The sequence below is a fragment of the Cyanistes caeruleus genome, chromosome 9 (genome assembly GCF_971803275.1).
Source record: "Cyanistes caeruleus chromosome 9, bCyaCae1.hap1.1, whole genome shotgun sequence".
Taxonomy (NCBI): Eukaryota; Metazoa; Chordata; class Aves; order Passeriformes; family Paridae; genus Cyanistes; species Cyanistes caeruleus.
In genome coordinates, this window is record NC_141709.1 from 221,311 (window position 1) to 243,933 (window position 22,623).

Genomic DNA, 22,623 nt, shown 5'->3' on the forward strand with positions numbered 1-22,623 from the left:
ATATCTCCCTATCTATATATCTCCCTATCTATCACCCTATATACATTTCTTTATTATAGATGTGTATATTTTGATTTCTATATTATTCATTTATATGCCATGCATCTATCCAAAAAAAAACAAAAGGACCCTACATTTAAATATTTGTAATATTTATTTCTATCATATTTATCTTCTTTATCTATACACATAGATATCAGACGTAACTGATATTAAAATATATTATATTAGCATCTATCCATATAGTTTTCATACTGAATATTAATCGACTTTTCTAGATTTAGATTATCTGCATTTACTTCTTTTTTATGGCGCTCTCTCTCTCTCTATATATATATCTCTTCATACCTATTTATAATATCTATTTCTATAATATTGATTTTCTTTATTTATACACACAGAGATATAATGCACAACAGATATTAAAATACATTACCATCTATCCGTATATTTTTCATATTGAATATTAACCACCTTGTCTAGATATAGAAAATTTGTGTTTATTTCTTTTCTATGGCTATATCTCTCTTTCTCTCTCTTTCTCTCTCTATCTCTCTATCTATCTATCTATCTATCTATCTATTTATCTATCTATCTCCCAATCTATCTCCCTATATTTATTTCTTTATTATAGATGTGTATATTTTCATTTCTGTATTATTCATTTATATGCCATGCCTCTATCCAAATAAATTACAAAAGGACCCTACATTTAAATTTTTGTAATATTTATGTCTATCATATTGATCTTCTTTATCTATACACAGAGATATCATACAGAACTGATATTAAAATACATTATATTAGCATCTATCCATATAGTTTTCATACTGAATATTAATCTACTTGTCTAGACTTGGATTACTTGTATTTATTTCTTTTTTATGGCTCTCTCTCTCTATATATAGATCTACCTAGCTTCCCTATATTTTTTTTTACATGTATACATTTATATATTTCTCTTTCTAACATTCTGCTTTTTAAAATTTGCATTTCTTTCTCTTGGAAACTCTCCCAATTCTTTCAGCTAACAGGTCAGAATGACAAAAATATAAATTCCTACTCAACCCCGAGCGCAGAACGCGCTCGTCTCTATGGACCTTAGGCCCAGAAATTTCTCTCGGTGCATTTTAATACCTCAGGGATGCACACATGTGTTTTATACACTCCCATTTTACAGGGAAGTAAGAGGTGGAAAGACAAAACCCACTTTCTTAACCCTAAGCCGTTCCTGACATAACAAAACCCTAACGACGGAGTGCACAGAGAGGGGGTTCCTTTCCAAGGGGATTTGGAGAGGTCAATTCCTGTCCCTTGCCAATAGCTACCGTAAAAACCAGAACAACTCCACAGGTTTTTGGATTCTGCACCCAGCCCTCCCAGGGAATTTCCTGGCAGCTCGGGGTCCCCTCTGGGCAAGGGTACCCAGCACCAGCCCTCCCCATTCCCCGCTCACCTTGCTCCTCCAGCGCAGCGTGTCCCTCCCTCTGGCGGGGACCTCGGCGTGCCCCAAGGGACACGGGAGCCCCCCAGTCTCCACCCCGTCCCCCTCAGCCTTTGCTCTTCCCCCCCAAAGAAGGCACAGAACAACTCCAACTGCCCTGGACAGCAGCACCTGGCTTTATTGGAAGCCTTTCTAGGTCCAGACTACAGGGCTGGGGTGATGGTGCTGCCTTCTGCATGCCTTTCCTTTGTGGACACAAACCAGTGCAAAAGCAAGGTCCTGAAGCAACCGGGATCCTCCTGAGAGGGCCACTCCGTTCCAGCAGCAGTGCTGAACACACTCCCCCTCCTCTCCCAGCCCTGGCCAGCGCTACAGCAGGCAGAGGAGGGAGCTGCCTGGGGAAAATGGAATCTTGGCCCTGCTCCACCAGGTACCAACCTCTTCCTCTGCTAGACAATGTGCCTTCACACAAAAGACGAGTCCCCAAAGGATGGGCCTTGCAGGCTCTTGCCTTGGAGTGGGAGCAGCTCCACCCTGCTTTTATTCTGGTGGCAGCTTGCTTCCTCCCAAGGTAGACACTGGTGCTCCCAGGGTGAGCACTCCCGGTGGAATGGCCAGGCCTCCCAGCCCTGCAGTTTAAAAAGGAGCACAGACACACACAGAGAGAGAACCATGGACAGGTGAGAAAGAAATGCTCCGTGAGGCGAGGCTGGCTTGAACAGCTGCATCCTGGGCATTGCTTTGTTGTCTCCCATCACCCAGCTCTGCAGCCAAGAGGCCCCTGTGGTCTGTAGCACCCGCTTGGTGCACGTGGGACCGCTCGGGGAAGGCGGCCAGAGCAGGACGTGCTGGGGACCCGGGTGCAGCAGCCACGTAGAAATGCTGTGAGGTCCAGAGACACCGAGCGGTACGGCCAGCCCGGGTCACAGCCACGCTGGAAGGGGAGCGGGAGCTGAGAGTATGGGATGGGGTCATACTTTGTTCTAAGGCAGGTAAATTCCCCACCATTTTTCCTTGTTATTTTGAACTCTAACAGCATCAAACACTTTGTGCTTCTCTGCGTTTAACATGCAGGTTTCCAGTGAGTTGGCTGCTCACGGTTTTTCTCTGTTTCACCACAAAATCGGTTGTAAGATCTTTTGGATCAAATCCCAACATCTCCCTTTACTCGTGGATTAGGAAGGAAAATGTTGAAATATGCCTATAAAATACCTGTGAAAAAAAAATCAAAAAGGGTTGGGGTGGGCAAGTTTTTAAAATGCAAGTAATCAGATTTCACTCCAATGAACTTGACTGTTCAGTGAAATGGTATGATAATGAAATCATCACACACACACACACACACACACACACACACACACACACACACACACACACACACACTATAACCGTAATACATCTACTAGACACATCTCAATGATATACTTGATTATATAATGGCTTACACCATTCGTAAACAACTATGGGCCAAAAATCATACTCAGTTTTCTGACAGTGACATTAAGCTTTGGCTGAAATCAAAGTCAGGTTTGCTACATTGCATGTGCGCAAATCTACGGGTGAATCACGAGCCCCCGTCCTTAGAGAGTTCCAGCTCCTCCAGAGAGGCTTCAAACCTCACCATCTCGGGCAGCAGTTTCTTGAGCAGTTCAGTTGCTTAAAAAAGGAAGCACAGAAATTTATCTCTACTTTATGAAGAGCAACGCGCTGCTGCCACACAGTGTGTTTGTTAAAGGGAACCCTGGCTGAACGCTTACAGGGGAAGCGACTCCAAAATCTACCAACAAATTTTACAATGCAGCTGCCAAAACCCACAGCACGGCAGCCAGGGAGGGGAGCCACTGGCAAGTGCTGCACTCACTGTCAAAAGTTACCAATCCTCAGGTGACTGCAATCCACGTACCTTCCTCAACAGCATCAGTGGCTACAAAAATTTACTCAAGTTTAAGCCTCTCTGAGAGGCTGTGCATTATCTTTGCTGCTCCTTGCAGGGAAGGCATGTCTTCTCTGCGACCAAATGAAGTCCCTCCTTCTGAGATGAACCCCAAGCTATGGGCCACCTAGAGCTGTGCCCATCTTAACCTACGAGAGAAAGATCGACACTTTAAAACTCGGGAGCGTCACTGTGCACGCTGAAAAGCCAGAATGCACCATCTCTGGATAAGGCACAGAATCGCTCCAGTTGCAGACAGACATTTTTAAGTACGTACTGGAAATAGCTCGGGACACTTGTAGCAACATTTCGATCTCGGGTGGCCTCTGCCATGCAAGAGAAACTGGAGTGCCAAATCTTCCTAGGCAAGAATTCCTCTCCTTGACCAAATCAGCTCTCAACTGGCACGTGGCAGCTCAACTTTACACCCACACGTGGTGCTGAATACAAGAAGGAATTCCAGTTTCCTTCACTGAAATGAGGGCAACAAAGATCTGGCCCTCACAACCGGTCAGGCACACCTCGGCAGACTCTGTTAGCTCGTGTCAGGCAGGGAGAAGGTGCACGAGGAACGCGTGCGTGCGCCTCGACGCGAGCGGAAGCGTCGCTCACGTGTAACTTCCAACGTGCCCTGCAGCACACGGCCAGGAATGCACTAATGAAGTACTTGTTATGGGGAAGAAATAGACTGTTAAGGACTTTACCTTCATCTGAGTCCAGTCCTCCTTGTACTGAGTCCTTTCTGCCTCGTCTGTGGATTGAAGGTATTTCCTCCTAGACTCATCTCCCACCACGCGGAGGCCTGTAGCGAACGCCAGGCTCGGACGGGTCTGTCGGAATAGGAGCAGAGTCAGAGTCAGAAAGAGGAGCTAAAAATGAGCAGGTGTAGTCGGTTTCAGACACACAGCACTTCCAGGGTGCAGTTCCTTCTGGTACATCTATGCAGTACCCTAAGCAATGATCTCTAAACATTTATCCAAGCTTAAACAGCTTCTTCCTAATTATCGCCACCTTTATAACCAGCGCTCGCTTGCCCCTGCAATACACAGGCACAGGGAGGGAGCTGCAGTTATTTACACAACAGAACAAGTAACATACCAAATTAAACACCCAGCACTATACCTCACTTTTGGAAACAAAACCTGGGCAGACACTTTAGTGTGCAAAACCCCTGTAAGAATAAAACCTGCTTTAAATATCTTAGGCATCAAGCCACAGAAACGCCTATGAAATTCAGTGCAGCAGTGACAAAAAAAAGGAATTATTTCCTTAACCTGTGAATAATCACCTCTAAGATTCTGTGATGCAGTTGCCACTGCACACAGCCACAAGCGGCCTTTTTATTAACAGGCAAAAGAACAAAGGAATCCCAGTTTATCCCTTCTGGTCTGCAAAGAAACAGAGACGGGAGAGATGCTTCTCAGAGGAGCATGGTAAAAAGACACATGGTGTAGAATATGGAACAGCTGGTGGTTCAGCATCTCTTCCACTGCAAGATCCAGGGGATAGCTGATGATACCTTGGAGGCAGGAGTCACAAAAGCTGCCGGAGAGGGAAGACAAAGGAGCTCAACCCTATCTGCTCTTAGGTTTTAGCACTGTGACCTTTACCTTAACTTACAGTTAAGTGTTTCTGACAGTGTAAATCCCTTTTGTTTTGATTTTAACAGAGTGCAAGAATTCAGTGATGAAGTAACAGTGGCATACAGCCTTTCATTTCCCCTGGTCCTCTCACCCAGCAATGAGGTCTCACAACAACAATACAACAATGAATAGTTATAGAAGGTAACTCACTGCGCTGAAGAGTCCTTCAGAAGGATGGGAGCCACAACTGAGGCAGATCCTTGGACAGATAAGCCAGAGGTGCTTAGGCCTCGTGTTTCCCCCTTACCCCAGAACCAGCCCCAAAAGGGGAACACAAAGTTCACAGGCTTCTCTTTGAAATTAACGCCATATAAAGAACAAAACATCCTAAAAAAGCTACATGTCATACAAATAAACCGGCTACCTTCTCTATGCCTTGAATCTATTTTTTTTCCCCCCTGTGTTCCTCCTTTCCATCCTTCTGCGTAGCCTTGTAGCAGATAAATCTGTTCAATAAAGGGCCCAGCTGACTGTGAGCAGAAGGCAAAGCAGAGGATTTGTCAGCATGAAAACCCACACTGCAAAGATGAACGAGCATCAGGGGCAGTTAAAAATCTGCTAGAAATTAGTGCTAATGTCACACTACCCTCTCTTCCCTGTTTTCCATATCCAAAAGGAAAGGAAGTTGTGCCTGAGCCAGAAAAGCTAAAAGGGTCGGGCAATGTGCTCACCTGCCATCCCACACAGCTGGGTGTGACTTAATGCACCAAACACAAGGGAATCGTTGCCAGCTGGGCAATAGACACCACGAAGCACACAGCTTTTCCGTGCTGTCAGCAGCTGCAAGGGGAGGATTGCCTCCCAGAAACATACCAAAACAATGAAAATAAAAAAAAAATACAAATTAACATCTATTTCCACCACACATGTTTAAATTTATATACTATATTCATTTATATATGACAAGCAATATATAAAGTATCAAAATATATTATTTTAACGTGTATACGTATGTTATTATATATTAAATATATTACATACATTTTAATGATATATATTCATTATGTATATAATACATATATAAAATCAATATATATAACATATCTATTAAATATAAATCTGTTTGTATATATTGGCATTACTTCTATTTCTTTACTTTTCTGGTTGCACATACGTCTATATCTTTATATACTTAATATACATTTCTATGTTTTTATTTTTGTTGTATTTATTTAAAAGCCCCGAAGCTAACCTAATAAAAACCAAACAGTCCCTTTATCTTAAACGGTATTTAAAAATATTTTAATATATATTTTTTATCATATTTATATACCTTCTTGATATACAAAACACATAACATATCCTAAAAGATATCATATTGCCATCTATACGTACAGAAATCATATTATAGATTATAAATCAACATATATGTATATATTTCTATTACTTATTTTTACGCCTACATATATATATATATTTTTTTCTCTATATATTTATAGATATATAGATTTGTATATATTTTTCTTTATATATTCATTCTTTCAATATTTTATTTATTTGTATTTTTCCTATTTATCTAAAAGCCCTGCCTCTAACTAAATAAAAACCAAGCAGCCCCTTTTTCTTCAATATTTTTTAATATCTATTTTGATCATCTTTATACTTACAAATATATACTCGGTTGATAAGCTGCCCCAGCCCCGGCCCCCGCTCTCACCGTTCCGACACACAGAGCAGCCGCCTCCTCGGGCTGCTTCGGTCCCGGGGCCGGGGAGCGACCGTTGGGTCCCGATGCCATTGGGGTTTCCGCCATTTCACGGGGGGGGGCCGAGGGGGAGAGAACGGAGCGAGAGCAGCGGCGGCGAGGTACGGGTCGTCGCGAGTGCCAGAAGCCCCAGAACGCGGCCGCGGCAAGGACCCCGGCAGAGAGAGGCGTCTTCACCGCTGCCTGTCGGCGCCCGACCTGCTGGCGCCCGGCCCCGCCGAGCGCACAGCCCGTGTCCGCACGGCCGGAAAAGCCGCGGAAAATTGCGCCGGAGCGGCGTCGGCGCCGGGGTGTTTGTCAGGCAGTAAATCGCACGCACCCACCGCCCGGGGGTCCTTCCATTTTCCCGCCTTTTTGGCCGCCATCCTTGGGAGGTCAAGCCGGCCACGACCGGGCAGCCATCTTGTGCGTGGCGTGACGTCACTTCCGCCCTTCCTCGCCGCCATCTTTGTTGTGGCTGAAGCCACTTCCGGCTGTGCGGCCATCTTTGTTGAGGCAAGATTAAGGCCCCCGCTGCTCTCAACGCGTCTGTCTAACTTACTTGCCTGACCGAAAAACCTGCCGACGCCGACCGACTCCGAGCACTCCGCCCGATTGTCCGCCGCCTTTCCCGGGGCGAGGACGATGGCGGCGGGGCGCAGCGGCTCCGTAGCTGGGCGGCGCCCGCACCTGCGGCGGCAGGCATTGGAGCCAACGCCTCTGCCGGGGTCCTCCCGGCCGGCTCCGGAGTGGGGGGGGGCTTGACGCGGCTCGGCTCGGCTCGGCTCTTTCCGGCCCACTTCGGCTCGGCTCTTTCCGTCCCGCTTCGACTCGGCTCGGCCCCCTCCGCTTCGGATCGGCTCGGCCCTGCTCGGCCCCCGCTCGGCCCGGCCCCGCCCGCCTCGGCGCACAGCTGCAGTACCGCTCTGTGCCCACACGGCGGCAGCACTGCCGCACAGCTCAGCCCGGGGCGGGCGGGGGGGCGCCCCTGCACGTGCAGAGAAGCGAGGCAAGAAACCACGTGTGCAACCCCCTTCCAAAAACTCTTCTCCGAGGAACGCCCCAAAACCCACCCCCCATCGAAACTTAGCAAGCCCTGCCTCTAACCAAATAAAAAACAAAATACCCCTTCACTTAAATGTAATTAATATTTATTTCTATCAAATTGAGCTATATTTATACACATAGATATAATGCATTATCAATATAAAAATATATGAACGTCTATCCATATATTTTTCAAATTGAATATTAATCTACTTGTCTAGTTTTAGATTACTTGGGTTTTTTTGGTTTTTATTTAAAATTACATATAGATATATCTCCCTATATTTATTCCTTTATTATAGACCTGTATATTTTCATTTCTATATTAATCATTTAAAAGCCCTGCCTCTAAGCCTCTAACCAAATCAAAAAACAATTAAACCCTTGTTTTAAATGTTTTTAATATCTATTTCTATTATACTGATTTTCTATATTTGTACGAACAGATATAATGCATAACAGATATTAAAGTACATTACCTATCTGTATATCTATCTGTATAGCTTTCATACTGATCATTAATTAACTTGTCCAGCTTTGGATTACTGGTATTTATTTCTTTTTTATGGCTCTATCTATCTATCTATCTATCTATCTATCTATCTATCTATCTATCTATCTATCTATCTATCTATCTCCCTATATTTATTTCTTTATTATAGATGTGTATATTTTCATTTCTATATTATTCATTTAAATGCCATGCCTCTATCCAAATAAAAAACAAAAAGCCCCTACATTTAAATATTTGTAATATTTATTTCTATCATATTGATCTTCTTTATCTATACACATAGAAATCAGACATAACTAATATTAAAATATATTATATTAGCATCTATCCATAGAGTTTTCATACTGAATATTAATCGATTTTTCTAGATTTAGATTATCTGTACTTATTTATTTTTTATGGCTCTCTCTCTCCCTGTCTCTATATCTCCCTATATCTATTTCTTTATTATAGATGTGTATATTTTCATTTCTATATTATTCACTTAAATGCCATGCCTGTAACCAAATAAAAACCAGTAATTCCCTTGATTGAAAGATTTAAAATACCTATTTCTATAATATTGATTTTCTTTATTTATACACACAGAGATATAATGCACAACAGATATTAAAATACATTACCATCTATCCGTATATTTTTCATATTGAATATTAACCAGCTTGTCTAGATATAGATAATTTGTGTTTATTTCTTTTTTATGGCTGTATCTCTCTATCTCTCTTTCTATCTCTCTCTCTATCTATCTATCTATCTATCTATCTACCTACCTACCTACCTACCTACCTACCTACCTACCTATCTATATATCTCCCTATCTATATATCTCCATATCTATCACCCTATATACATTTCTTTATTATAGATGTGTATATTTTCATTTCTATATTATTCATTTAAATGCCATGCCTGTAACCAAATAAAAACCAGTAATTCCCTTGATTGAAAGATTTATAATATCGATTTCTATAATATTGATTTTCTTTATTTATACACACAGAGATATGATGCACAACATATATTAAAATGCATTACCATCTATCCGTATACTTTTCATATTGAATATTAACCAGCTTGTCTAGAGATAGATAATTTGTGTTTATTTCTTTTTTATGGCTATATCTCTCTATCTCTATCTCTCTTTCTCTTTCTTTCTATCTATCTATCTATCTATCTATCTATCTATCTATCTATCTATCTATCTATCTATCTATCTATCTATCATCTATCTCCCTATCTATCTCTCTCTCTCTTTCTCTATCTATCTATCTATCTATCTATCTATCTATCTATCTATCTATCTCCCTATATTTATTTCTTTATTATAGACGTGTATATTTTCATTTCTATATTAATCATTTAAAAGCCCTGCCTCTAAGCATCTAACCAAATCAAAAAAGAATTAAACCCTTGTTTTAGATGTTTTTAATATCTATTTCTATTATATTGACCTTCTATATTTGTACACACAGATATAATGCATAACAGATATTAAAGTACATTACCATCTATCCCTATAGTTTTCATACTGATTATTAATTTACCTGTCCAGATTTGGATTACTGGTACTTATTTCTATTTATGGCTCTATCTATCTATCTATCTATCTATCTATCTATCTATCTCCCTATATTCATTTCTTTATTATAGATGTGTATATTTTCATTTCTATATTATTCATTTAAATGCCATGCCTCTATCCAAATAAAAAACAAAAACCCCCTACATTTAAATTTTTGTAATATTTATTTCTATCATATTGATCTTCTTTATCTATACACATAGAAATCAGACATAACAGATATTAAAATATATTATATTAGCATCTATCCATATAGTTTTCATACTGAATATTAATCGACTTTTCTAGATTTAGATTATCAGTATTTATTTATTTTTTATGGCTCTCTCTCTCTATATATATATCTCCCTATACCTATTTCTTTATTATAGATGTGTATAATTTCTGTATTTATTTCTTTTTTATGGCTCTCTTTCTATATATATATATATATATATCCCTGTAATAGATGTGTATAAATTTCATTTCTATATTATTCATTTAAATGCCATGCCTGTAACCAAATAAAAACCAGTAATTCCCTTGATTGAAAGATTTATAATATCGATTTCTATAATATTGATTTTCTTTATTTATACACACAGAGATATAATGCACAACAGATATTAAAATACATTACCATCTATCCGTATATTTTTCATATTGAATATTAACCAGCTTGTCAAGATAGAGATAATTTGTGTTTATTTCTTTTTTATGGCTATATCTCACTCTCTCTTTCTCTATCTATCTATCTATCTATCTATCTATCTATCTATCTATCTATCTATCTCCCTATATTTATTTCTTTCTTATAGACGTGTATATTTTCATTTCTATATTAATCATTTAAAAGCGCTGCCTCTAAGCCTCTAACCAAATCAAAAAAGAATTAAACCCTTGTTTTAGATGTTTTTAATATCTATTTCTATTATATTGACCTTCTATATTTGTACACACAGATATAATGCATAACAGATATTAAAGTACATTACCATCTATCCCTATAGTTTTCATACTGATTATTAATTTACTTGTCCAGATTTGGATTACTGGTACTTATTTCTATTTATGGCTCTATCTATCTATCTATCTATCTATCTATCTATCTATCTATCTATCTATCTATCTCCCTATCTATATATCTCCCGATCTATCTCCCTATATTCATTTCTTTATTATAGATGTGTATATTTTCATTTCTATATTATTCATTTAAATGCCATGCCTGTAACCAAATAAAAACCAGTAATTCCCTTAATTGAAAGATTTATAATATCTATTTCTATAATATTGATTTTCTTTATTTATACACACAGAGATATAATGCACAACAGATATTAAAATACATTACCATCAATCCGTATATTTTTCATATTGAATATTAACCACCTTGTCTAGATATAGATAATTTGTGTTTATTTCTTTTTTATGGCTATATCTCTCTCTCTCTCTCTCTCTCTCTATCTATCTATCTAGCTCCCTATCTATATATCTCCCGATCTATCAACCTATATACATTACTTTATTATAGATGTGTATATTTTCATTTCTCTATTATTCATTTAAATGCCATGCCTCTACCCAAATAAAAAACAAAAAGCCCCTACATTTAAATATTTGTAATATTTATTTCTATCATGTTGATCTTCTTTATCTATACACATAGATATCAGACATAAGTAATAATAAAATATATTATATTAGCATCTATCCATATAGTTTTCATACTGAATATTAATCGAATTTTCTAGATTTAGATTATCTGTACTTATTTCTTTTTTATGGCTCTCTCTCTCTCTCTATCTCCCTATATCTATTTCTTTATTATAGATGTGTATATTTTCATTTCTATATTATTCATTTAAATGCCATGCCTGTAACCAAATAAAAACCAGTAATTCCCTTGACTGAATGATTTATAATATCTCTTTCTATAATATTGATTTTCTTTATTTATACACACAGAGATATAATGCACAACAGATATTAAAATACATTACCATCTATCCGTATATTTTTCATATTGAATATTAACCACCTTGTCTAGATATAGATAATTTGTGTTTATTGCTTTTTTATGGCTATATATCTCTCTCTCTGTTTCTCTATCTATCTATCTATCTGTCTGTCTGTCTATCTATCTATCTATCTATCTCCCTATATTTATTTCTTTATTATAGACGTGTATATTTTCATTTCTATATTAATCATTTAAAAGCCCTGCCTCTAAGCATCTAACCAAATCAAAAAAGAATTAAACCCTTGTTTTAGATGTTTTTAATATCTATTTCTATTATATTGACCTTCTATATTTGTACACACAGATATAATGCATAACAGATATTAAAGTACATTACCATCTATCCCTATAGTTTTCATACTGATTATTAATTTACCTGTCCAGATTTGGATTACTGGTACTTATTTCTATTTATAGCTCTATCTATCTATCTATCTATCTATCTATCTATCTATCTATCTATCTCCGTATATTCATTTCTTTATTATAGATGTGTATATTTTCATTTCTATATTATTCATTTAAATGCCATGCCTCTATCCAAATAAAAAACAAAAACCCCCTACATTTAAATTTTTGTAATATTTATTTCTATCATATTGATCTTCTTTATCTATACACATAGAAATCAGACATAACAAATATTAAAATATATTATATTAGCATCTATCCATATAGCTTTCATACTGAATATTAATCGACTTTTCTAGATTTAGATTATCAGTATTTATTTATTTTTTATGGCTCTCTCTCTCTATATATATATATCTCCCTAAACCTATTTCTTTATTATAGATGTGTATATTTTCTGTATTTATTTCTTTTTTATGGCTCTCTTTCTATATATATATATATATATATCTCCGTATAATAGATGTGTATAAATTTCATTTCTATATTATTCATTTAAATGCCATGCCTGTAACCAAATAAAAACCAGTAATTCCCTTGATTGAAAGATTTATAATATCGATTTCTATAATATTGATTTTCTTTATTTATACACACAGAGATATAATGCACAACAGATATTAAAACACATTACCATCTATCCGTATATTTTTCATATTGAATATTAACCACCTTGTCTAGATAGAGATAATTTGTGTTTATTTCTTTTTTACGGCTATATCTCACTCTCTCTTTCTCTATCTATCTATCTATCTATCTATCTATCTATCTATCTATCTATCTATCTCCCTATATTTATTTCTTTATTATAGATGTGTATATTTTCATGTCTCTATTATTCATTTAAATGCCATGCCTGTAACCAAATAAAAAACAGTAATTCCCGTGATTGAAAGATTTATAATATCTATTTCTATAATATTGATTTTATTTATACACACAGAGATATAATGCACAACAGATATTAAAATACATTACCATCTATCTGTATATTTTTCATATTGAGTATTAACCAGCTTGTCTCGATATAGATAATTTGTGTTTATTTCTTTTCTATGGCTATATCTCTCTATCTCTCTATCTCTCTATCTCTCTATCTCTCTATCTCTATCTATCTATCTATCTCCCTATATTTATTTCTTTATTATAGATGTGTATATTTTCATTGCTATATTATTCATCTATATGCCATGCCTCTATCCAAATAAATAACAAAAGGACCCTACATTTAAATTTTTGTAATATTTATGTCTATCATATTGATCTTCTTTATCTATACACAGAGATATCATACATAACTGATATTAAAATATATTATATTAGCATCTGTCCATATAGTTTTCATACTGAATATTAATCTACTTGTCTAGACTTGGATTACTTGTATTTATTTCTTTTTTATGGCTCTCTCTCTCTATATATAGATCTACCTAGCTTCCCTATATTTATTTTTACATGTATACATTTATATATTTCACTTTCTAATGTTCTGGTTTTTGAAATTTGCATTTCTTTCTCTTGGAAACTCTCCCAATTCTTTCAGCTAACAGATCAGAATGACAAAAATATAAATCCCTACTCAACCCCGAGCGCAGAACGCGCTCGTCTCTATGGACCTTAGGCCTAGAAATTTCTCTCGGTGCATTTTAATACCTCAGGGATGCACACATGTGTTTTATACACTGCCATTTTACAGGGAAGTAAGAGGTGGAAAGACAAAACCCACTTTCTTAACCCTAAGCCGTTCCTGACATAACAAAACCCTAACGACGGAGTGCACAGAGAGGGGGTTCCTTTCCAAGGGGATTTGGAGAGGTCAATTCCTGTCCCTTGCCAATACCTACCATAAAAACCAGAACAACTCCACAGGTTTTTGGATTCTGCACCCAGCCCTCCCAGGGAATTTCCTGGCAGCTTGGGGTCCCCTCTGGGCAAGGGTACCCAGCACAAGCCCTCCCCATTCCCCGCTCACCTTGCTCCTCCAGCGCAGCGTGTCCCTCCCTCTGGCGGGGACCTCGGCGTGCCCCAAGGGACACGGGAGCCCCCCAGTCTCCACCCCGTCCCCAGCCTTTGCTCTTCCCCCCCAAAGAAGGCACAGAACAACTCCAACTGCCCTGGACAGCAGCACCTACTTTATTGGAAGCCTTTCTAGGTCCAGACTACAGGGCTGGGGTGATGGTGTTGCCTTCTGCATGCCTTTCCTTTGTGGACACAAAGCCCTGAAGCAACCGGGATCCTCCTGAGAGAGCCACTCCATTCCAGCAGCAGTGGAATGGTGGTGGTTGTGTTTTTCTGGTTCAGATTTGGTGCTGTGCATTTATTTTTAGGTAACTATGGTGGTTCATGTGTATTTCTGGTTCGATATGGTGGTCTGCAGATGCATTTTGGCTTGAATATGGTGATGTGCATTTATTTGTGGTTAAAAATGGTTGTGGTCATGCATTTCTGGCCAAACGCGGTGCTGTACATTTGTGTGGTTTCCGGATGCTGTGCCACACGTGTTTTGGTGGGCCTGTGTGGTGTGGTTTATTTGGAGGGCTGTGTGGGTTGGTTAGTGGATGGTACAGCAGTGTGCATGTGCTGATGAGGTGTGGTTTATTTGGAGGGCTGTGTGGGTTGGTTAGTGGATGGTACAGCAGCGTGCATGTGCTGATGAGGTGTGGTTTATTTGGAGGGCTGTGTGGGTTGGTTAGTGGATGGTACAGCAGTGTGCATGTGCTGATGAGGTGTGGTTTATTTGGAGGGCTGTGTGGGTTGGTTAGTGGATGGTACAGCAGTGTGCATGTGCTGATGAGGTGTGGTTTATTTGGAGGGCTGTGTGGGTTGGTTAGTGGATGGTACAGCAGTGTGCATGTGCTGATGAGGTGTGGTTTATTTGGAGGGCTGTGTGGGTTGGTTAGTGGATGGTACAGCAGTGTGCATGTGCTGATGAGGTGTGGTTTATTTGGAGGGCTGTGTGGGTTGGTTAGTGGATGGTACAGCAGTGTGCATGTGCTGATGAGGTGTGGTGGATTTACATGGCTGCCGTGATGTATGTACTATCTATTGGAAATATTGGCAATATGATTTTGGTGAACATGGAGGGGTGTTGTTGTCATCGGTGACCTTGCAGTAGGGGATGAAGCAGCATATATAACATATAAGCATATATAACATCTATATATATATCTTATTTAATATTAATCTACATGTCTATGTTTATATTACTTATATTTCTTTTTTATGTCTATATCTTATAGATTTGTGCATTTTAATTTCTACATTATTTATTTAAAAGCTCTACCTCTAACCTAATAAACACCAAACAGCCCCTTTACCTGAAATGGTAATCAAACATTTTTTTAATGTCTATTTTTATCAAATATATATTTATATACTACATTGATATATGTATAATGCACAAGAGATATTTTTCCTGGTTTAGGGTAAATTTGGGAGAAAAGTTTTGAAAAGGGTTTTTAATAAAGAAAATTTAAGTGGTTTTTTTATTTTGTTTAATTGGTTTGGGAAAAGATTTCTTTGGAGGAAAATTGAAAAAAATGTTTATTTAATGAGTAAAGTATTTATAATTATAAACAAATGAATAATAAATAATAAAATTATTTGTTGTTTGAAGAGATGGTCAATTTAGAAAGTTCTTGTTGGGAAGTGTAGTTTTGTTTGTTTAGTTATATATCAGTTTTTTTGGTGTTGCAAAGCGTTGAGGCCCAGACCCCCGAGGGCTGGATGTGTGAGTTTTTGGTGTTTGGGTTTTTAGTTTAGAGTACATTTGAATAGATTCAAGAGAAAGAAAAAAATATATATAGTTTGGAGAATTTTTTTGTTTTAGTTTGTTAAAAATTAATTCAAAGTAAGGGAGACTTTTGTTTTGTTGTACAGAGTACAACAGAGTAGAGATATTGAGTAAAAAGTGAGGTTTATACGTATTTTTTATTTAATGCTTAGATTTTTTTGAGGTATATATTTTTTGAGGTATACATTGTGTTATTTTTTCATATTATTTATCATGTGTCATTTGGTTTTTGAGTTAAGACAATTTTATGGAGTTTTTTCTATTTAACCTGGAATTGATTTTAATTGCTTTTTTAAATACATTTTTTATTTGTTACTGGGATTTTGGTTTTGTTAATGATATGCCAGGGTTTAGATTGGGTAGGGTTAGTTTGCTTGGTGGAGTTTGGGGTGTTAATGAATTAGGTGGCTTTTGCTAGATGTTTTTTAATATTTGAAAGACTTTTTTATTTAATGTTTTTAAAATGGTTTTTAATAGTTTTGTTGGGTTTTTTTTTTGTACTTGGTGCATGATAGGGGATATGGTATATTTACTGAATATTATGTTTTTTAGTTGAGGTGTTGATAAGGTTGTTTTTGAAATGAGTTTTATGGTTTGATTTAATTTTTTAGGGGCATTATGTTTTTAAAGGGCTTGTTTTTTAAGGTTAAGGATGATGTTTTGAGTAGCAGTGTGAGGTATAGGGTAGGTTTTCATTTATTTATTGATGTATTTTTATTATTGTGAGTATGTAGTGCTTATGTATGTTTGGGGTACAGTAATGTAGCTAATTCGTTAGGTTTCTTATATTTCTATTTGGATTATTGTTTCTTAGAGGAGGTTCATTTGTTTGATTGTAGTATGTTTTAAACTTATGGCTAATGTGAAAAATATTGTTTATGGTTAAATTTATTTTTTGGTTTTGTGTTTATTTGGAGATAGTATTTTTATTTTGATGATTCAAGGTATTATGAGATTATTGAGTTAGGAACAATTTGGTTTTGTATGGTTAACTGCAGTTTATTTTTGATCTTTTTTTTTTGTAGTTGCATGTACCTGTTTATTGCTTCGGTGGTTTTTATTAGTTGTATTTTTTGAGATATGAATATATATATGATGGATATGAATATATTATATGATGGATTTTTACAGTTAGTTTGTTTTTGTAGTGATTTCTTATTTTTTAGTAGTTTAATTTTTTTTATTGTTAATGTTAATCTTTAGTTATTTTTATAGAGCATTGATTATTATTTATGAATTAGAAGGTAGAGATGTGGTTAGGTTGGTTTTAGTAATGCTTAGGGCTCATTGAATGGTTTTCAGTTTAGTAAGCTGTTGAGGTTTTTTTAAGCAGATTGGGTTGTGTTAGGTTTTATATAGCTTTTTGTGTTTTGTTTTACTTTTATGATGGGGTATGAATTATTAGTAAAAAGAGTGTAGTGGGGTTTTTTGCTCCTCTTCTAATAAACAGGGTATAATTACTAATACACTTTTAAAACATGTTACTGGGATTGGGATGTAGGGTAGGCCAAAGAAACAATAAACTAAAGCTATTTGGTACAAATTTCAGTACTTTTATCAAGTTTTTATCCATCATTATTACTGACCTTAGCATAACAGCTATAGTAATCTGTTCTCTTTTACTGTGAAAGTTATGTAGTAGGGACAGTATAGGAGTTATTTTTGGATAAGAAAATAAACTTAGGGACAAGAAAGGCATTAAAACCTCCAAAAAGCTCAGAGACTAGAACAACATAAAGGCCTCCACCCTGAGAGACATGAACTTAAGTAACACCATTACAAAGTCCTTTATCCCAGCACACAGTAAGCACCAATACAACATAATCAGCATGGGTTTTCCTTACTCTTCTGAACCCCACATTGGGCAGCAAATAATAAAATGCTTAGAAAGCTAAGACAAAACTCAAAGCGCTGCAGGATAACTTCACAGATGCAGACATCTTGTGTTGATCTAGGAAAAGCCTCTAGATTCCAAAGTAAAACCTATGTCACAAATTTCAAATTACAGGGGCCTGGGACTTGGCCTTGGACACCTACAGCCAGGCTGGGCAGCAGGGCAGAGCAGCTCCGGGACAACTACACCCAGACACCCGTGACACACCAGACACCCGACGAGGGGACACAATGGGGAGACAAACCTCTGGGCCACAAGAACGGCCACAAGGACTGAGAGAATGCGGAACGAGATGAGCCGGGTGAGAATGAAGGCGAGCTGATGAAGCTCACAGAACCCGGGAGGAAGAAGATGCTGATGGAACAATTAACTCCAGGAACTGCCAAGACAGATGCTCAAGAACCTGAGGGCCGCAGTCCCCTACCTATCTTTGCGTTTCTTCAAGTCCTAAGCCGCAACAATGGATCCTCGCGGCGCACGGCTGTTGACACAGCTCAGAACAAGAGGTCTAAAAGACATCCGATCGGATGCTTGTCAAAAGAGACGCGATTCCAAGGCCTCTGAGAGCTGCCAAGCCAAGGAGCCCAGAGATTGGAGATGCTATAAGTGATGCTGGGGTTTCTGGTAAGCCCCCAGAAGGGATAAGGGAAGGCACATACAAGAACAAGAGGCACAAAAAACACAGAAGGCACAATGGACAAGTGAAACGATGCACCCCGAGGCTGCTCTGTCCTGCACACCTCAGCACTGTGAACAAAAGTGAGGCTCTCCCACCGTGCGGCCTAAGGGGCCACAGCCTGGACCTCCCCGTCCCCAAAGCTGACTCAAATATCCCAGGTCACAAGTCCCGACCCGGCACCCCGCTTTCATCCCCTCTGCGGGTGGTAGCCTTCGACTCAGCTCTCGGATGCCCACTGGGGAGGATCCACACGGAGCGTCAAGGAAGGCTGCCTGGCTATCCGGGAAGTTCCTGCCATCGCCAGGCTGTCGTCTCTCCGTCAGCTACCAAAAATAAAACAGAAAATCAGCAGCTGATCTTTGCAGGGCGTCGGCCAAAACCCGACAATTCCGCTACTCACGGTCTCCTGCGAACGGCCGTGACCTGAGGCCGCACGATACGGCCACGCCGGGACCAGGCAGCGTCGTCGCAGAGGGCGCGCCTGAGTTAAAAGAAGAAAAAGTGATGTGGCATTGCTGAGACTTGAACAGGCCCTCGCTCCTCCCCCCGACATCCCCAACTCACGGGAAGCCCTCGGCCCCTTCCTGAAGGCCACCCACACGACCCCTTTACGTGGAAAAGGCTCCGTCACGCGGTCCCTGTGACGCTTCCGCAGGGCTCACGGGAGCGGCGAAGCAGGCGTGCCGGCCGGCTGGCGACGGGGTCTCGACGAAACATGACTGGACCGCCTAAAGCACGCAAACAAGGAGGGACGCTTGGCGTCGCACCTGAAACTGAGAGCCCAGCGATAACAACAGCCTCCCTCCACCAGTCAACACTCACCTTGCCCGCTTCACCTTGACTGCTGCCAGCCGGCTCTATTTCCTAAAAATAAAGACAAAGAGGAGACCTGTAACACAGGGACCGGTTCCAGTTGCCCTGCAAAGACAAACACTGACTTACCTTCTCGGGGGAACCCCCTTACCCTGGATGGGGCGCTCTGCCACCGATTTCATCCGTCCGCATCTGAAAGAAAGCTGAGACAAAAGTCAAAGTGCTGCAGGGTAACTTCACAGCTCCAGACATCTTGGTTGATCTAGGAATATGTTCTAGACCCCAACTACACCCTACATCACAAAGTTCAAATTACAGGGGCCTGGGACTTGGCCTTTTACACCTACAGCCAGGCTGGGCAGCAGGGCAGAGCAGCTCCGGGACAACTACACCCAGACACCCGTGACACACCAGACACCCGACGAGGGGACACAATGGGGAGACAAAACTCTGGGCCACAAGGACGGCCACAAGGACTGAGAGAATGCGGAACGAGATGAGCCGGGTGAGAATGAAGGCGAGCTGATGAAGCTCACAGAACCCGGGAGGAAGAAGATGCTGATGGAACAATTAACTCCAGGAACTGCCAAGACAGATGCTCAAGAATCTTATGGCCGCAGTCCCCTACCTATCTTTGCGTTTCTTCAAGTCCTAAGCCGCAACAATGGATCCTCGCGGCGCACGGCTGTTGACACAGCTCGGAAGAAGACGTCTAAAAGACATCCGATCGGATGCTTTTCAAAAGAGACGCGATTCCAAGGCCTCTGAGAGCAGCCGAGCCGAGGAGCCCAGAGATTGGAGATGCTAAGAACGGCGTCAGGGTTTCTGGTAAGCCCCCAGAAGGGATAAGGGAAGGCACATACAACACGAGAGGCACAAAAGACACAGAAGGCACAATGGACAAGTGAAACGATGCACCCCGAGGCTGCTCTGTCCTGCACACCTCAGCACTGTGAACAAAAGTGAGGCTCTCCCACCGTGCGGCCTAAGGGGCCACAGCCTGGACCTCCCCGTCCCCAAAGCTGACTCAAATATTCCGGGTCACGAGTCCCGACTAGTCCCAACTTTCATCCACTCTGCGGATCTCAGTCATCGACTATGCTCTCGAATGCCCGCTGGGGAGGATCCACACGGAGCGCCAAGGAAGGCCGCCTCGCCATCCAGAAAGTTCCTGCCATCTCCAGGATATCATCTCCAGGTCAGCTACAATAAATAAAACAGAAAATCAGCAGCTGATCTTTGTAGGGCGTCGGCCAAAACCCGACAATTCCGCTACTCACGGTCTCCTATGAATGGCTGTGTCCTGAGGCCACATGCTACGGACATGCCGGGTGCCGGACGCCATCAGCACAGGGCACGCCTGAGTTAAGAGAAGAAAAACTGATGTGGCATTGCTGAGACTTGAACAGGCCCTCGCTCCTCCCCCCGACATCCCCAACTCACGGGAAGCCCTCGGCCCCTTCCTGAAGGCCAGCCACACAGCCCCTTTACGTGGAAAAGGCTCCGTCACGCGGTCCCTGTGACGCTTCCGCAGGGCTCACGGGAGCGGCGAAGCAGGCGTGCCGTGCCGGCCGGCTGGCGACGGGGTCTCGACGAAACACGACTGGACCGCCTAAAGCACGCAAACAAGAAGGGACGCTTGGCGTCGCACCAGAAACTGAGAGCCCAGCGATAACAACAGCCTCCCTCCACCAGTCAACACTCACCTTGCCCGCTTCACCTTGACTACTGCTAGCCGGCTCTATTTCCTAAAAATAAAGACAAAGAGGAGACCTGTAACACAGGGACCGGTTCCAGTTGCCCTGCAAAGACAAACACTGACTTACCTTCTCGGGGGAACCCCCTTACCCTGGATGGGGCGCTCTGCCACCGATTTCATCCGTCCGCATCTGAAAGAGAGCTGAGACAAAAGTCAAAGTGCTGCAGGGTAACTTCACAGCTCCAGACATCTTGTGTTGATCTAGGAATATGTTCTAGACCCCAACTACACCCTACATCACAGATTTCAAATTACGGGGGCCTGGGACTTGGCCTTTTACACCTACAGCCAGGCTGGGCAGCAGGGCAGAGCAGCTCCGGGACAACTACACCCAGACACCCGTGACACACCAGACACCCGACGAGGGGACACAATGGGGAGACAAAACTCTGGGCCACAAGGACGGCCGCAAGGACTGAGAGAATGCGGAACGAGATGAGCCGGGTGAGAATGAAGGCGAGCTGATGAAGCTCACAGAACCCGGGAGGAAGAAGATGCTGATGGAACAATTAACTCCAGGAACTGCCAAGACAGATGCTCAAGAACCTGAGGGCCGCAGTCCCCTACCTATCTTTGCGTTTCTTCAAGTCCTAAGCCGCAACAATGGATCCTCGCGGCGCACGGCTGTTGACACAGCTCGGAAGAAAACATCTAAAAGACATCCGATCGGATGCTTTTCAAAAGAGACGCGATTCCAAGGCCTCTGAGAGCAGCCGAGCCGAGGAGCCCAGAGATTGGAGATGCTATAAGTGATGCTGGGGTTTCTGGTAAGCCCCCAGAAGAGATAGGGCAAGGCACGTACAACACAAGAGGCACAAAAGACACGACGGACAAGTGACACGCCACGCCCCGAGGCTGCTCTGTCCTGCACACCTCAGCACTGTGAACAAAAGTGAGGCTCTCCCACCGTGCGGCCTAAGGGGCCACAGCCTGGACCTCCCCGTCCCCAAAGCTGACTCAAAAATCCCAGGTCACGAGCCCCGACCCGGCACCCCGCTTTCATCCTCTCGGCGGGTCGTAGCCTTCGACTCAGCTCTCGGATGCTTGGTGGGGTGGATCCACATGGGGTGTGAAGGAAGGCCTCCTCGCCATCTGGGAAGCTCCTGCCATTGCCAGGATGTCGTCTCCTGGTCAGCTACAACCAAGAAGACCAAATATCAATGCAGGATCTTAGTGGCACATCTGTGAAAACCCAGCACTTACCTTCTCTAGAGAATGCCCAGGTTCATGGGCTGCACACTTCACCCCACAGGGAGGCAGAGGCTTGCTTCACAGCAGTATTGGCTGACAGCAAAATGACCACCACCTCAAGGAGGGGAGGAAGACTCTCCAGTCAGTGAGGGACAGGGAGCCCAGGATACCCCAAGGATAGAAACCCCAGCTTATATGACAGCAGTAGGCCCGAGCACTCACTATCGCTTCCTG

General features: G+C 41.0%; 2 long non-coding RNA genes across 2 annotated transcripts; both read right to left on the reverse strand.

The window, feature by feature from the left end:
- Nucleotides 1–1,597: 1,597 nt before the first annotated feature.
- LOC147651409 (uncharacterized) lies at nucleotides 1,598–7,593 on the reverse strand. Its single transcript, XR_015273864.1, has 5 exons — nucleotides 6,628–7,593; nucleotides 5,692–5,818; nucleotides 4,082–4,207; nucleotides 3,348–3,526; nucleotides 1,598–2,656 (listed from the first exon to the last, which is right to left on the reverse strand). It is a non-coding gene; the product is annotated as an uncharacterized LOC147651409 (long non-coding RNA).
- A 10,223-nt stretch (nucleotides 7,594–17,816) lies between these two features.
- Nucleotides 17,817–21,051, reverse strand: LOC111946146 (uncharacterized). The gene is made up of 7 exons (XR_015273867.1): nucleotides 20,883–21,051; nucleotides 20,720–20,799; nucleotides 19,569–20,642; nucleotides 19,449–19,490; nucleotides 19,191–19,354; nucleotides 19,027–19,107; nucleotides 17,817–18,949 (listed from the first exon to the last, which is right to left on the reverse strand). It is a non-coding gene; the product is annotated as an uncharacterized LOC111946146 (long non-coding RNA).
- Between the last annotated feature and the right edge of the window lie 1,572 nt (nucleotides 21,052–22,623).